The following is a 16,233-nucleotide window of genomic DNA, read 5'->3' as shown; positions in this document are numbered from 1 at the left end:
TCTCACTTGTTTGTTTTTGCTTGTTGCCCTTTGCCTGAGGGGACAGATCCAAAAACATTGTTATGACCAATGCCCAAGAATTTACTACCTATGTTTTTTTTTTAGGAGTTTTATGGTTTTAGGTCTTTAATCCATTTTGAGTTTATTTTTGTGTATGGTGTAAGAAAGTGGTCATTTCATTCTTTTGCCTATAGCTGTCTAGTTTTTCCAACACCATTTGTTGAAGAGATTGTTTTTTCCCCATTGCATTTTCTTGCCTCCTTTATTACAGATTATTTGATCATATACATGTGAGTTTATTTCTGGGCTCTGTATTTATTTCCAGTATGTGTCTGTTTTAATGCCAGTACTACACTGTTTTGATTACTTTAGCTTCATAGTATAGTTTGAGATCACGAAGTGTGATACCTCCAGCTTTGTTCTTCTTTTTCAAGATTGCTTTGGCTATTCAGGGTCTTTGTGGTTCCATTCAGGATCATTTGTGGGATTATTTGTTCTAGTTCTGTGAAAAATGCTATTGGTATTTTTGTAGGAATTGCATTGAAACTGTAGGTTGCTTTGGATAGTATAGACATTTTAACAATATTAATTCTTGCAATCCATGACCATGGTATATCTTTCCATTTATTTGTGTTATCTTGAATTTCTTTCATCAATGTCTTATAGTTTTCAGAGTACAGGTCTTTCACCTCCTTGGTTAAATTCCTATGTATTTGATTCTTTTTGATGCAGGTGTAAATATTTTCTTAATTTCTCTTTCTGCTAGTTAATTATTAATGCATAAAAATGTAACAGATTGTTGTATATTGGTTTTGTATCCTATAACTTTACTGGATTCATTTGTTAGTTCTGATAGTTTTTGGTGGAGTCTTTAGGGTTTTTTTTTTTTTTTTTTAAGATTTTATTTATTTATGTGACAGAGAGACAGCCAGCGAGAGAGGGAACACAGCAGGGGAGAGGGAAAGGAAGAAGCAGGCTCCCAGCCGAGGAGCCCGATGTGGGACTTGATCCCAGAACGCCGGGATCATGCCCTGAGCCGAAGGCAGACGCTTAACGACTGCGCTACCCAGGCGCCCCAGGGTTTTCTGTATATAGTAGTAGCATGTCATCTTTAAATAGTGACAGTTTTATTTCATCCTTACTAATTTGGATGACTTTTATTTCTTTTTCTTGTCTGATTGCTGTGGCCAGGACTTCCAGCACTATGTTGAATAAAAGTGACAAAAGTGGGCATCCTTGCTTGTTCCTGATCTAAGAGGGAAAGCTTTCAGCTTTCCACCATCGACTATGATGTTAGCTGTGGGTTTGTCATATATGGCCTTTATTATGTTATGGTATGTTCCCTCTATACACACTTTGTCTAGAATATTCATCATAAATGGATGTTAAATTTTGTCCAATGCTTTTTCTGCATCTATTGAGATGATCATATGATTTTTATCTTTAATTGTGTTAATTTGGTATAATGTGTTGATTGATTTGCAGATATTGAACCATCCTTGCATCCTTGGAATAAATCCCCACTTGATTGTGACATGTAATCCTTTTAATGTTTTTTTTTTTAATTTACTACTGAAGTTTAGTTGACATACAGTGCTATATTAGTTTCATGTGTACAACATAGTGATTTGACAAATCTATACTCACTGCTCACCATGATAAGTGTAGTCACCGTATGTCACCATACATTATTACAATAGTACTGACTATAATTCCCTATGCTGTGCTTTTTATCTCCATGACTTATTTAATTTATAACTGAAAGTTTGTACCTCTTAATCCCATTCACCTATTCCTTCTATCTCCCCAGCCACCTCCTCTCTGGCAAGCACCAGTTTGTTCTCTGTATTTAAGAGTCTAGGTTTTTTTTGGTTGTTCATTTGTTTTTTGTTTTTGTTTTTAGATTCCACATATAAGTAAAATCATATGCATTTGTCTTTCTTTGACTTATTTCATTTAGCATAATACTCTCTAGGTCCATCCATGTTGTCACAAATCGCAAGATTTAATTCTTTTTTTATGGCTGAGTAATACCTTTTAATGTATTGTTGAATTTGGTTTGCTAATATTGTGTTGAGGAATTTTGTATCTATGTTCATCAGGGATGTTGACCTGTAATTTTCTTTCTCTTTCTTTCCCTTTCTTTCTTTTTCCTTCCTTCCTTCCTTCTTTTCTTCCTTCCTTCCTTCCTTCCTTCCTTCCTTCCTTCTTTCTTTTCTTTTCTTTTCTTTTTTCTTTTTTAGTGTCTTTGTCTGGTTTTGGTATCAGGGTAATGCTGGCTTCATATAATGAATTTGGTAGCATTACTTCTCTTTGATTTTTTGAAATAGTTTGAGAAGGATAGGTATTAACTCTTCTTTAAGTGTTTGATTAAATGCCCCTGTGAAGACATCTGGTCCTGGACTTTAGAGGTTTTTTGATGACCAATATAATTGTGTTACTAGTAGTTATTCTGTTTAGATTTTCTATTTGCTTCCTGATTCAGTCTTGGAAAATTGTATGTTTCCAGGAATTTATCCCTTTCTTATAGTTTGTCCAATTTGTTGGCATATAATTGTTTGTTGTAGTTTCTTATAATCCTTTGTATTTCTGTGGTGTTGATTGTAACTTCTCTTTCTTTCCTTTTTTTTTTTTTTAAAGATTTTATTTATTTATTCGACAGAGATAGAGACAGCCAGCGAGAGAGGGAACGCAAGCAGGGGGAGTGGGAGAGGAAGAAGCAGGCTCATAGTGGAGGAGCCTGATGTGGGGCTCGATCCCATAATGCCGGGATCATGCCCTGAGCCAAAGGCAGACGCTTAACCGCTGTGCCACCCAGGTGCCCCGTAACTTCTCTTTCATTTCTGATTTTATTTATTTTGTTCTGGATGAGTCTGGCTAAGCTTTTATCAATTTTGTCTATCTTTGCAAAGAACTAGCTCTTAGTTTCATTGCTATTTTCTATTGTTTTCTGCTCTCTATTTCATTTATTAATGTTGAGGGGGCACGGATGGGTGGGGCTGGTCCTTGGTGTGGCTGGCTGCAAAGCCCAGCTCTGACTATTGCAGGTACACTGGTGGGCAGGGCCGCCCCCCTCCAGGGGTGGGAGTTGCTTTGGTGGGGAAGATGTCCACTGGGTGTGGGAGGTGGAAGTGTCTTGGGAAGGGGGCACTCGTCCTGGCTGAGACTATCTATGGGATGTGGTAAGGTGGGAGTCACTCTGGAGTGGGTGAATTGGGCAGGACAGATCCACAGGGGGACACCTGGGTAGGGTGAGTAGTGGTAGTAAGGTAGATGGGGGGTATGAGAAATGTCACCCATCGGTGCCAGGCCAGGTAGGTAGAAGGAGAATAAGGAAAATGGGGCCTGTGAGCACTTCCATCAGCAGAGAAAGTTCTTACAACTTTCTGCTCCTTTGGCAGATGCCATAAAATGAGTTGATAAATCTCCTTCACATGTGGCCCAGGAGCTTTTCAAAGTCCTCCCTCTGTGCTGGATCTCAGAGTGAGAGTGTTTGTACATGGGCCCTTTGAGAATGGGGTCTCAGTTCTCCTGGAGTTAAGCCCTGCTGATTTTCAGAATCAGATGTTAGGGAGGCTCATCTTCCCTGTGCAGGGGCCCAGAGCTGGGTGCCTAATGTGAGGCTTGAACCTCTTGCTCCTCAGGGAGGACCTCCATATTGGTGACATTTGTCCCATGTGAGGCTCACTGTACTAGGGGTGTGGGTCCTGACTAGACCACGTCTCTGTCCCTCCTACCTGTCTCAATGTGGCCTTTTCTTTTTCTGTATATCTTTAGGTGTGGAAGAGCTGTTCTACTAGTCTGCAGGTTGTTCTCCGAGGGAGTTGTTCTATATGTAGTTGAAATTTTGGTGTATCCATGCGAGGTGGTGAGTTCAGGATCTTCCTCTACACAGATGTGTTTTTGTAGGACTCATTAAAGCTTTAAACATTTTTTTTAAATTTGAAATTTATGATATGTATATTCCTATATAGGCCAAACAAATTTCTTTGGCAACATAAGCCCTAATATGAAGTAGAGTAAGTAAACTCTTAGATGAAAGATTTTGAAGATTATTTATATAGCTGTCTGGCATTTTTTGATGATATGCAAACACATTTTAAGTAGATAACTGATAAAATCTACCATATAAATAATGTAATAGGTAGTATTTCAGGCTCGCTACAATTTGATAATTGATGAACTGAGCTGAAAATTCAGTTAATGATTTGTTTAAAAACAATTTAGACAACTCTTGGTCACCATAGCCAGTTGTAGTCTGGGTCTCTCTGGCTACTGAAATCTAAAGATCAAGTAATGAATCATGGACCTTTACATCAAAAACTAGGAATGTACTGTATGGTGACTAATATAATATAATAAAAAATTATTATTAAAAAATAATAAAAAAATAAAGATCATCATGGGTCCCTTTAAAGTTTTGAGGGATTAGCTGGTCATTACTTATTATGCGCTTAGTGCTTTCTACGTGGGTCACACCGCCTGTTCTGAACTGGACCATTTATCTCTCAAGGGCCCTTAGAAGTTGGTCCTTGTGTTTGAACAAACTGCTGTTTGGAGTTTATCTATGTGCCACTTGGATACCAGGATGGGCAATTATAGGACACACTCAAAGTCCAGCCCACGCCCCATTTCAGCTGTCTTAATTCTCTGTTTTAGTTGGAAATCTCTTAGCTCTGTTGGAAAACAGATCAACTCAAAGCAAAACTTGAAATATTATTACTTTAAGTAGCCTAATGTCACTTTCGAGCAACTACAGTCCACACCTGTAAACAGATGTGTCCTATCCTGAGAGGTGATTAGTTGGCCAATGGAAGAAACAGGGCTTTGGGTATTTTTCTCAGGAAGAGAAGAGCACAGTTCTGGAAATGTTAGTCATAGGAAATTATCCAGTGCTACTCTGACCCGAGAACCCTTGCTCATTAGTTTGCTGTCGTCCAAGTTTGGGACTGTTTGAAGTCATGGCTGACATCTGCACGTTCTTTTTCAGCAAACCCAAATTTTGTTGAAAAAGGAAACTGTTTAGGAAGTCCAGTGGTTCATCCTAGAGTGGCAGATTTTTTTTCTGTGATCCATGTTCCCCCTTTAAGTGTAATTTCTGAGAACACAAGTTTATTGCTAACTAGTACTAATTACTTTTAAAATATGCTGAAGCTTCCAAAAAGTTTCTTCCTCTAATTATTTCATCTGTTTTCACAGCTGCCATTTTGTTCTTACGATTAAGTAATATTTCATATAAACCTCTTTACTTTTATAATTATGATGTCATTATGTTTAAGAGTTAAGTGGATTATAGGGGCGCCTGGGTGGCACAGCGGTTAGGCATCTGCCTTCGGCTCAGGGCGTGATCCCCGCATTATGGAATCAAGCCCCACATCAGGCTCCTCTGCTATGAGCCTGCTTCTTCCTCTCCCACTCCCCCTGCTTGTGTTCCCTCTCTTGCTGGCTGTCTCTATCTCTGTCAAATAAATAAATAAAATCTTTAAAAAAAAAGAGTTAAGTGGATTATAAAATATTACAAATAGCTACTTGGTATCTAAGGAGCAAGGTCATCTTAGTTAAGAAAGACGGCAAGAAGATGTGTGCAGTATCAACCAAGAAATTGGTTGAGGAGCTGAGGAGTCAGACAGATGGACTCCAGAATGTCAGCTACACTGCAAGGTCAGGCTTGGACAGCGTGTCTTAGATATGTGGCCATAATGGACTTGTTACTAAGCCACCCCTGATTAGATTTGTCCATCCTGCCACTGGCATAGCCAGACAACCTCTGGACTTGTTATTGGGATACTTACTTGGCAGAGAGCAGACAAGGAAGCCTGTGCCCTTTGAGTTGTTTCCTATGTGCAGCCCAACTCCAAGATATGTCAGTGGTCCCCTGCAGTTGTGTAATCTGAGCCCTGTGTGTGTCCTGTACACAAGCTGGGATTTGCTGACTTACACCAGTAAGGTCAGAAAGGGAAAGAAGGAGAGTGAATCCCTAATGCAGTCTCACAACTGAGGAGATTCGTGGACTAGTAGTTTCTCCATGAGTCAAATAACCTCCTTTTGCTTGGGAGGGTGGGAGGCAGGAGTGTGACCCTGGTAGAAGTCGCTCCATAATAACATGAAGATGTTGTCCTACACACACACACACACACACACACACACACACACACACACACACCCCAAGGAGGGAATATATGAAAGAAGGAAAATAAAAGATAAAAGATAAAAAATTAAAGATCCAAATTATTTATGTAGATTACATGGATCACAATAGCAGTTTCACTAGATTTCTTTCTTTCCTTCCTCCCTTCCTTCTTTCTCCTCTTCCTTCCTTCCTTCTCTTCTTCCTTCTTTATCTTTGTTCATTTAGCCATTTATTTAACAAACTTAAAGGACATGATTCATATTACAAAGCTAAATTTTAGAAGTAGAGTGTAAGTTCTCTTTTAACAACTGTCCCCTTTAGGGCCCCTGGGCGGCTCAGGTAATTGGGTGTCTGCCTTCAGCTCGGGTCATGATCCTGGAGTCCTGCATTGGGATCCCTGCTCAGCGGAGAGTCTGCTTCTCTCTCTACCCTTCACCCCCACCCCCCTCAAATAAATAAATAAATAAAATCTTCAAAAAAATTGCTCCCTTTCCAGGCAAAGGTTGGCTAACTCACTGTCAGAAAGGACCAGTGGTATAGTATAAAGACCACTGATTTAAGAGGTCATTTTTCATCAAAATCTCTGCTACTGTGTGCACTCCAGACCTCTGTGTCCTCATCTAAAAATGAGAAATAATCAGAAGAAATAATCTCAACCGTTACCCCCAGTTCTAAAGTTCTGTGATTATTATTCACTTATTCTCACCAAACTTTATCATAGTTTGAGTATAATAAATGAGTTGAATCAATCTGTAAAATAAAACATTACAGCTACCTTACCTGTCTTACAGAGTTGTGGAACATGTCCCTTTAGTTAATACAAATGAAAACACTGTGTTGAGCCATAGAGCACATGTAACTGAAAGGTAGACTAACAACTTCTTTTAAAAAATTTCAGACTAAACTAAAATTATTTTAGGCTCATATAATATAGGCAGCAAAAGTAGGCACTGAACCCAGACTTCAAAATCTTTCATGAAAAAGATCAAGCTTGAATACAGTATGACGAAATTATATCCCACTTAACCTCATTATAAAGTCAGAATTTGTCTGTACAGATAAGTACCACATAAATTTCATTACTGATCAGGATGCATATAAACACCAAATACCTTCTAAAATTTCCGTTACACCCAGTATAGTGCTTCCCTTGTTTCTCGTGAGCTCAGCTCTTGGAATAGCATATTCTGCAAGTGTGTATTGGGCCCGGATTATGTCCCACACATGGAGGATGTGACAGGAAGAGGACAGAGGCTTCTGCTGTCTGGGAGTTCATGTTGTATTCCGAGGGGAAGGAAGAGGACAGACAATACACAAATAAGCACATAAGCAAGAGCACAGCAGAGAAGGACACCTGTTACAAAGAAAACAAAATGGGGTAATGTGATTTTAAGTAGTTTGAAAGGGGAGGGGCTCCTTTAGGTAGCCGGTCAAGGAGACTTTTAAGCCAGGGCTTCTTAAACTCTACCATGCAAATGAACCACATGGGATCTTGTTAAAATGCAGATTCTGATTCAGTATGTCTAGGTGGGGACTGGGATTCTTATTTCCAGTAAGATCCCGTGTAATACCTGTGGGTCCTGGACCACACTTTGAGAAACAAGGATCTTAAGTATTTTCCCCCCATGACATTCCCGTACTTAAATCCCTTCAGTTAATTCGCATTGACTGCAAGTAAAGTTCAGTCAGAGCACGTAACTCCTTGCTCAAAAGTCTCCAATGGCTCCCCAGTTTCCTCAGAGCAGAATCCAAAGGATTTACAATGGCTTACAAGCCTCCTCAAGACCTTCTCCCCTCTGAAACTGTCTGATCTCATCTGCCATTACTCTCTTCTTTTTCATATCAGCTCTAGCTTCCCTGGCCTTATTGATGTCCCCGGAGTATGCCAAGCATGATCTTGCTATCAGCTCTTTGCATGGCTAATCCCTGTGCCTTGAATGCTCTTTTTTTTTTTTCCTTTCCTTTTTTTTTTCTTTTTTTTTTTGAGGAAAATCCATCCCATCTTCATGTTCCAGATGCCCAGGGGGAATGAAACTCTGCCTCCCCAGGTTGCTTGTCTTTGCTCCTTTTTAAAAAGATATTATCCATTTATTTGAAAGAGAGAGAAGGAGAGAGAGTACAAGCAGGGAGGAGAGGGCCACTCTTTAACTCAACTCTGTGCACAAATTACCTTCTCAAGGTGGCCTATCCAATGACGTGAGGCCTATTCCCCTCTTTTTAAAATGGAGAGCAACCTACTTCCCTGCACCTCATTCCTGGCCTCGCTTACACCCTCTTATTCTTTTGCCATAACACTTAGCACCTTCTAACAGATTACAAAATGTATGTGTATATTATATGTATTGCTTATTTGTATTCTTCTGAGAGAGTTTGTTTTAGAGTCTAATGAATCTCAAGTGCTTAGCACATTGTGTGTGTGTGTGTGTGTGTGTGTGTGTGTGTGTGTAAAATGAACAGAATTGCATAGCATACTTACATGGCCTGACTCTGGTCTATCTCTCCAGACTATCTCTAACTGCCTCCTTCCCTATACGTAGTGGTCCAGCAGTCCTAAACTGCAAAAAGTTGCATGAATACATCATGGTTTATTTTCTCTTTATGCTGCACATTGCCCATTCCAGGTCTTTCTCCCACTTGTTATTTATTCTTCAATGTTCAGATCAAGATGCATTTCTTTCTTTCCGTTCTCAGGACATTCTTGATATGCCCTGTTTTATTACACCGTTCTACTTGTATATACCTCTATGACTGCACTTTCCCTCCTTTATTTCAAGAGTTTACATATCAAACCAGTTGAGGTCTGCACAGGAAACAGAAGGTACACTCAGATGAAATCGTAAAAATAATTTAATGAAGGGGCCATTTGCAGAAGTGGGCAGAGGGAAGGAAATGGATCATTGGGTACAGAAGCTCAGTGAGTGCTAGGACCTTGAATGAGGGAATTGGAATATAGAGGAACAGCCAGAGAAGCCACACCAAAACAATGCCTCCCATTTGCTAACTCAGCCAGAAGCCACAAAGCTCCAGGGTGCCTCAAAGACGTAGTTCATAGAGATTGAATTCTGGGGGCATAGAGGAAGGCAGAGAAATGTAGAGATCGGATCTGGAGGAGAGGATGGCAAACAGAGACCAACCAGCACATGTGTTCGTCTCCCCATTAGGTGGATGATTTCTGAGGGCAGGACCATTTCTCATTCGTCGTCGTATCCCCAGCACCTAGTACGGGGCCTGGTTCCGACAGATCATTCAATAAATCCTCGTGGACGTAAACTACAACATTAGGGCATATACTACATTGAACTGAATATTTGTAGGAAGGTAGGCAGGAAGGCAGGCAAGCCATTTACTTTCTATCTTTGACCCATTTTCATTCATTTCTGTGCAGAATTTTAAAAAATGTGTCTTGATATCGTATCTAGCTTAGATGACAGTAGCGCAACCAGGACAGAATCTACTGTAAGAGTTCATTTTGGTCATCCTGCTTTGCTGAGTTCAGTCTCATAGTCCCCAAGGCAACATAAACCTGGAAATAAAAGTACCCATGGGGGACTATCAGCCTAAGATCCAAAGCATGAGAATTACAAAGTATTTCAATTAGTGATGCTTGTCTACTAATCATCATCTCTAGGTCCTGGCACCAGGAGGCAATGGGTAAAAACTTGTTGACCATCCTAAGTCAGGCAAACCAGGTAGATTTTTGAGACAGGGAGTAATCCAGATACTCTGATGATACACAGGAGGCCATCGGGTAGGGTGACCAACTGTCCTGGTTTGCTTGAGATGGTCCTGGTTTTAGCACTGAAAACCTTCAGCCTGAGGAACCCTCAGGCCTATGTCCACTGGAACAGTTGGTTACCCTACAATTCGGGTCAATTGAAAAATATAGATTCTGATTCCTCATGATAGAGTTTCCTTAGGAGGTATTATTCAAGGTGACTCAAGCTATTATAGCTCTTTGACAGTTATTTTGAGTTTTGTAAAACTTAGAACCTTCTCTAACTGGAGTGTGGTAACTTCACTGATGAACTAGTCAAGAAGTCCTCAGAAAAACCCTACGCTGCCTGTATTCTCCTTTTTTTCCCCCTAAGGTTTTATTTATTTATTTGACAGAGAGAGACAGCCAGCGAGAGAGGGAACACAAACAGAGGGAGTGGGAGAGGGAGAAGTAGGCTTCCCACGGAGCAGGGAGCCTGATGCGGGGCTCGATCCCACGACCCTGGGATCACGATCTGAGCTGAAGGCAGACTCTTAATGACCGGGCCGCCCAAGCACCCCCTGCCTGTATTCTCCTAACCTCAGACCTTGCAAAACTGCTTGATTGCATCAGTTCCTCAGGGGTAAAATGATGCGCTCTAGCGTACTTGTAGAAATAACAAGCATTTCTTTCCATCAGTTTCCTCAGGTTTCTGGGTGTACTTCTACATACTTTGCTAGCCTCCTCTGTAAACCGCAAGCCCTGTGTTCTAGAAGTCTACAGGAGGACTTGCACATACGGGCATTTCTGATCCTGTATCTGCTAAGTGAGGAAATGGTTGAGAACAATTTAACTCTTTGCAGCGAGTCTAACGTGCTCAAACTTTTGGCTGAACCACAGAAACTCAATATGCCATAAAACTGCCTGGTTCTTGAACCAGATAAACTTTTATTAGTGTGAAACGTCATATAGGTACTGATTTATGTATCCTTTATGTAAGCACAGGAAATATTTAGCCAATATACAGTATTTATAATTTATGAGAGAGTTTAGAAAAAAAACTGGCAAGCGAATTGCTTTGAGTTTTGGTGGGAAAGGTGAATGCTTCTGAAGCAAATTAAAAAAAAAAAAAAGATAGAACTGCTGAGTACAGTAACAGCCTGCAAATGATAATAGTCCAAACAACCGTTCGATAAGAGGAATAGATTAAACCAGTCACCAAAATTAAGATTTGCCTACGTGATGTGATATTAAGGGAAATAGTTTGATTAATACTTATGATTTAAATCATTATTAATTTTTATGATAATGGCAGTCACTAACATTTTTGGTGCTAAAAGTAAATAATTTAAATAATTGGAATGTCAACTTTTTTGAAAGTTTTAAGAAATTCACTTAAATTTCTTAAGTCACCATCACCTGAGAAAACAAATGAGAGCTGCCTTTAAGGGTTACACAGTGCCAGGCCCCCTGCTAGACATTTTACAGAGAATCTCATTTAATCCTTTCAGCCGTATGATATGAGTATTACCCAACCCCATTTTATACACAAGGATCACAGAAGCTAAGTGATTTGCCCAATGTCACAAAAATCTCTTTGTTCTTTCCACTGCATCGTGTAATTACCTTAGAAACAAAACCAAAATCACTTAAAGACATGTAAAAATACCTTCCTGGTAACGATACTGTTTTGCTTCTCTCTGTGTAATTTCATTGTAGTTTGCTAATTAAAAGTGAAGTTAAATAAGAAACCTGATATAGCATTATAAGATCTGTAATGATGCTTTTTGTGTATTGTGGAGGTATTTGTACCTATAGTGCTTGTTGAATGGTACTTGGTAATTCTACTCATTTTGCTAATTTGCTCATATATTTCAATTTCTGAAATAGTTGCCAAAAGCTGTTAAAAGGGAACAATGGGCATATTTTTAAAGTTTAATAAATCAAAACAACATGGCCACATGCTAAAGATTAATTTGGGATCATTTACATAAATGGCATTCTGGAAAAAAAAAGGTTGTTTTTTTTTTTTTTTTTAAGTGCAGAAAAAGGAATGCAACCTATTTCTTGCAAGGGCATATGAGTGGATCTCATATTCTCACACATGGCTTTGTTTTCAAATTCTTGAAAGTGCAGAAATTCTTTTAATTTAAAGGTGAGCCCATGGAAAATCTGGAACAGCTGTAGAAAGCCATAGAGGAACGCAGTGCCACAGCCACTTTCTCAGCTCGCGACACCACCCCAGGGAGATCTGACCCTCAGCTCACCACTGTTCTAAATTATCAAAGAGAGGCACCTCTGTCCCCATCGCTACAAACAAGATGCGTCCATGGAATTCATTGTCTCATTAACTGATCCTGCCTAAAGGTTACTGAGTACAGAGAGAAACTTGACAACCCTTTGGACGCAAAAAGGACTCCATGCTGTCCAAAGGAGAAGGCTCGGGAAGAGTCTAAGTTCAGCTGACTAGATAGTAAGACTCGGAAAACAGCCATATCTCAAAATGCTATCTGAGGGACCTGGCAAAACATACCGCCATGACTTTCTTCAAGGTCACGCAAAGTTTAAGTGATTTTTACTATCCCACATTCCAATGTGTCCTTCTCCATCAATGCATTTCCCATGGTAGTTCATCATTCTCTATTTATGGCATTTTTATTAGGTAACAGCATCTCATCTCTCTGAGTAATTGTGCTGCTGTGCATTTCTGGTCACAGTCACAGTCTGGGACTGGGGGGTTTCATCCATGCTGAGGGGGGAGTTTGACAATCTTGTTCTCGAATGAGACAGGTAAAAAATGGTCTTATTAGGATTTCTGTTTTCCATATCCAAAGAAGAGTCCCTGGGGGGAAAAAAGCAAAGAGATAACATAGCACTGGTAAGATCTGTCCATTGGAAGTAGGCTAAGCTAGAGTAATCAGCTTAATCTAGCCATAAATAGTATACGCAGCTCTTTGTTTCATTAACATCAGTTAACCGGGGCCCGTCAGGAACATGGATTGACATCAGAGGGCTCCTCCATGGCTTCCACCAATGCTGAATTCCGCAAAGCTGCGCTGAGAATGCCATGAACGTATCCCTGTCACAGTGATTCATTTTTCTGCCTGGTTCCCACCCCCCCACCCCCCGTCCCAATGGTTTTGTAGGGATGGGCTGTCTCCCTGTATTGACCCTCCTGGCTGTTTTGATAAAGACAAGAAATGGGGTGGTGGAGCTCAGGAGGTCACCTGAGCTTTCTTGGCAGCCTCTGAAATAGCCACCAGCATTTCCCCGTGCCTTGGCAAGGACAGGGAGTGGCTTTATTCTGCCTTCCAAGAGGCTGGACATCCACTGAGTCTGTCCTGCCTGATCTGAGAGGGGCTTTCTCCTGCTCTCCAGAGAAGTGGGCAGGAGCAGCCAGAAGAGGAAATGTCACTGTCCTTAGGGATATCATCCCTCACCTGTCACTCATTGCGCTCCAGTGCTGCCCTCTGGAGGCATCTATGCCACTGGCTGGAAGTTTGCCCCGTTAGTCCCGAGATCATCTCCACCTGGAGCTGGGAAACCCAACAGGCTCTTAAGTCTTCGGAGAAGCAGATGCTGCCAGGTCTGAAAGGAGCGGTGGCTATTTGGCTCCAGGTAAATTGCTGTCATGAAGCAACTGTGGACCTACTGTAGAAAGAACATCCAGGTTCCAAAAGAAGCTAGAAATACAGATTCTTGCCTGAAATTCCTGATTTTTCAAACTTGGCAACCTCACTCAGTTAAAAAACAAAAAACAAAACAAAAAAACATTGTCACGGCAGGACCATGGGTAGCGTATACAATGTCTTGTGCAAATCAGGAAAAAAAGCACCCCTCTGGGCAGCTAGAGCAGGAAAAAACCCCCAGTGCCGACGTGCCAAGTCAAAAGGTCCCCCTGAGCAGTTGCTCCCCGCGCTGCTGGCTTAACGAGGGAGTCCTGGCTGGGTTTCAGCCTGCGCTCGCCTGCTGGCTGGGCGCTCCACGGACCTACACCCCGCACAGCTGCAGGCAGCGCTCATGCGGCCGCCAAGTGGGTCTGTACAAGCCAGATTCTGCCCCTGGGCCTCAGGTTCACAAACTCTGGATGATGGAAGAGGTAGCTGGAGAGCAGGGAAGCCAACAGAAATTGCAAGTCTACCCTTGCTAAGGGGCCGTAAAACTTAAAAATATTTCCCCTTCACTGGGTCCCCAAACCTCCTCTCAGTCGTCCTGGATGGTGAACGTTGGATCAGTAGACACCGTTATTTTAGATGGCATTTTTTCCTAAGGTCAATGCACTCTGTATGTGAGAAGGATGTACTTCTTTGTCTACTTTCCCTTTTTTGGTACACTTCATCTATTATTTTTAATGTCTTCCCTTTATTGGTCTACTATGTGTCAGAGCACTTTATATAAATTATTTCTGACAATATCCTGACAAGGCAATATAATCCCCCTGTTTTACAGAGGAAGATACTAAGGGTCAGAGAAGTAATTTTTCCTGAACCAGCTAGGAAATGGCCATGTGCGGGGTTCAATCCTAGGTCTGTCTCATTAGGAAGCTGTTGCTGCCCTAAGATCTTTGATGACTATGTTGTTTCTACTTGGGATGGTAGAGGCTCTGTCTTTTCTCCCAAAAGTCACCCAAGGATGGTCTATGTTATTCAAACACTTAGTGCATAGAGATCTTCTATTTGGTACCTTCTCCCTCCTTCTTTCTATTTCTTAATAAATGCAAGAACAACTCTTTTATAAAGCAAAGAATGTATTTATGTAATGTATAACTTTGAACATTACAATATCACCAGATGTACATGTCCCAATGTGTGTTATTCCTTCAAAATACTGGGTTGCCTTGGTGATTAGAGACTTATTCCAATGATGCGTTCATCAGTCATCACCTTTCCAATGCTTCTCTTTTGGAAGTACCGTCAAAGCCAGTTTACACAACATTCATAGAAATTATGCTTATCATTTCAGTGGCATCTACTGCTTTAATCCTTAAATGATAATATTTAGCCTTTCCAGCCACTGTTATCAGACTTGAGTACAAATAACTTGAAGCTATTTCCAAAAATTAAGCCCCATCTCAATGGAATTAGATTTGCTTCTTGAGAATGTTCACAAGAATATGCTGGATATGGGGCACCTGCGTGACTCAGTCAGTTAATCATCTGCCTTTGGCTCAGGTCATGATCCAGGGGTCTTGGAATCGAGCCCTGAGTCAGGGTCCCTGCTCAGCGGGAGTCTGCCTCTCCCTCTCCTCCCCACTTGTGCTCTCTCTTGCTATCTCTCTCTCTCTCTCTCAAATAAATAAATAAATAGTAAAATCTTTAAAAAAAAAAGAATTTGCTGGATGTTTTAAGATTGTCTCTTAAGCAGGGGTTCCAAAACTATTCTGAGCCCAGCAGCACCATTGATTAGGTGTATGACCTTTAAAAGAGACACCATGCATTGCCCTGGAAAGATCCTGACAAGCTGGTTAAACTAAAGAGTTAGGATGGTAGACTCTGTAGGTTTTGAGTTTGGATTCAGGAACCAGATGGACTGGGTTCAAATCTTCCCTTTGCCTCTTATTAGGTATGTAAACTTGCCCAAATTACTTAATCTCTTCATGTCTCACTTTCCTCTTTTGTAAAATGAAGATGATAATGGAATATAGGGCCTCCTAGAACAGTGGGTGATATGGAGTAAGTGCTATTTAAGTGCTGGCTACTCTTGAAATCACACATATCACTTTACAGCATCACTCTGAATTATCAACACGTTAGGCAAAATCAATAGTAAGGCAGACGTGCTTTCTGTAAGTGGTCGTCATCAACTGTGGTAATAAAGTGTTCTTATATAGGAAAAGTAATTTTGTTTCGTTGTTAAAATCAAAATGAAATTTGTGAGTCAAAAGATTCTCTACATTCCATTTCATTTTATATTCAAGGAATCCATATGTAAACGGTGATGCCTGCTACGGCATTACAGCCTCAATAGCTTGAAACACCTGTGGCCTCTTGGTAACACGTTCATCCCACCCATGCCTCCGCACATTTACAGGAACATATTTCTTAGGTAGTGCAGCCCATCTTTGGGAAGGATCGGTTGTTAAGAAGTCTCCCTGACACTAAGTTGAAATCTCTTTCCCTTATCATTTCTTCTCCCTGAAACCCTTGAAGCCTTATGGAACAAGTCCTGTTACTTTGGAGGTCATATGCCTTGAGAGTATTTTCTTTTCAGAAGAAACAGCCTTAGTTCTTTTAGACCATTTCTCTTAAGATGCGGTTTTGTATCTCCTCACCTTACTTATCTCACTGTTCTCAACAGGCATTGATTTCTCCAATTCCTTTTAAAATGTAATACCCAGAAGTGAGCATAGTCCTTTAGGTCATAAAAATGGGTCTCCTTCCTTGTTTGGTGAATCACACTTTTATGAATG

This window comes from Ursus arctos, unplaced genomic scaffold, assembly GCF_023065955.2.
Source record: "Ursus arctos isolate Adak ecotype North America unplaced genomic scaffold, UrsArc2.0 scaffold_17, whole genome shotgun sequence".
NCBI lineage: Eukaryota > Metazoa > Chordata > Mammalia > Carnivora > Ursidae > Ursus > Ursus arctos.
The sequence above is the reverse complement of the archived record's forward strand: the minus strand, read 5'-3'. Positions refer to the sequence as shown.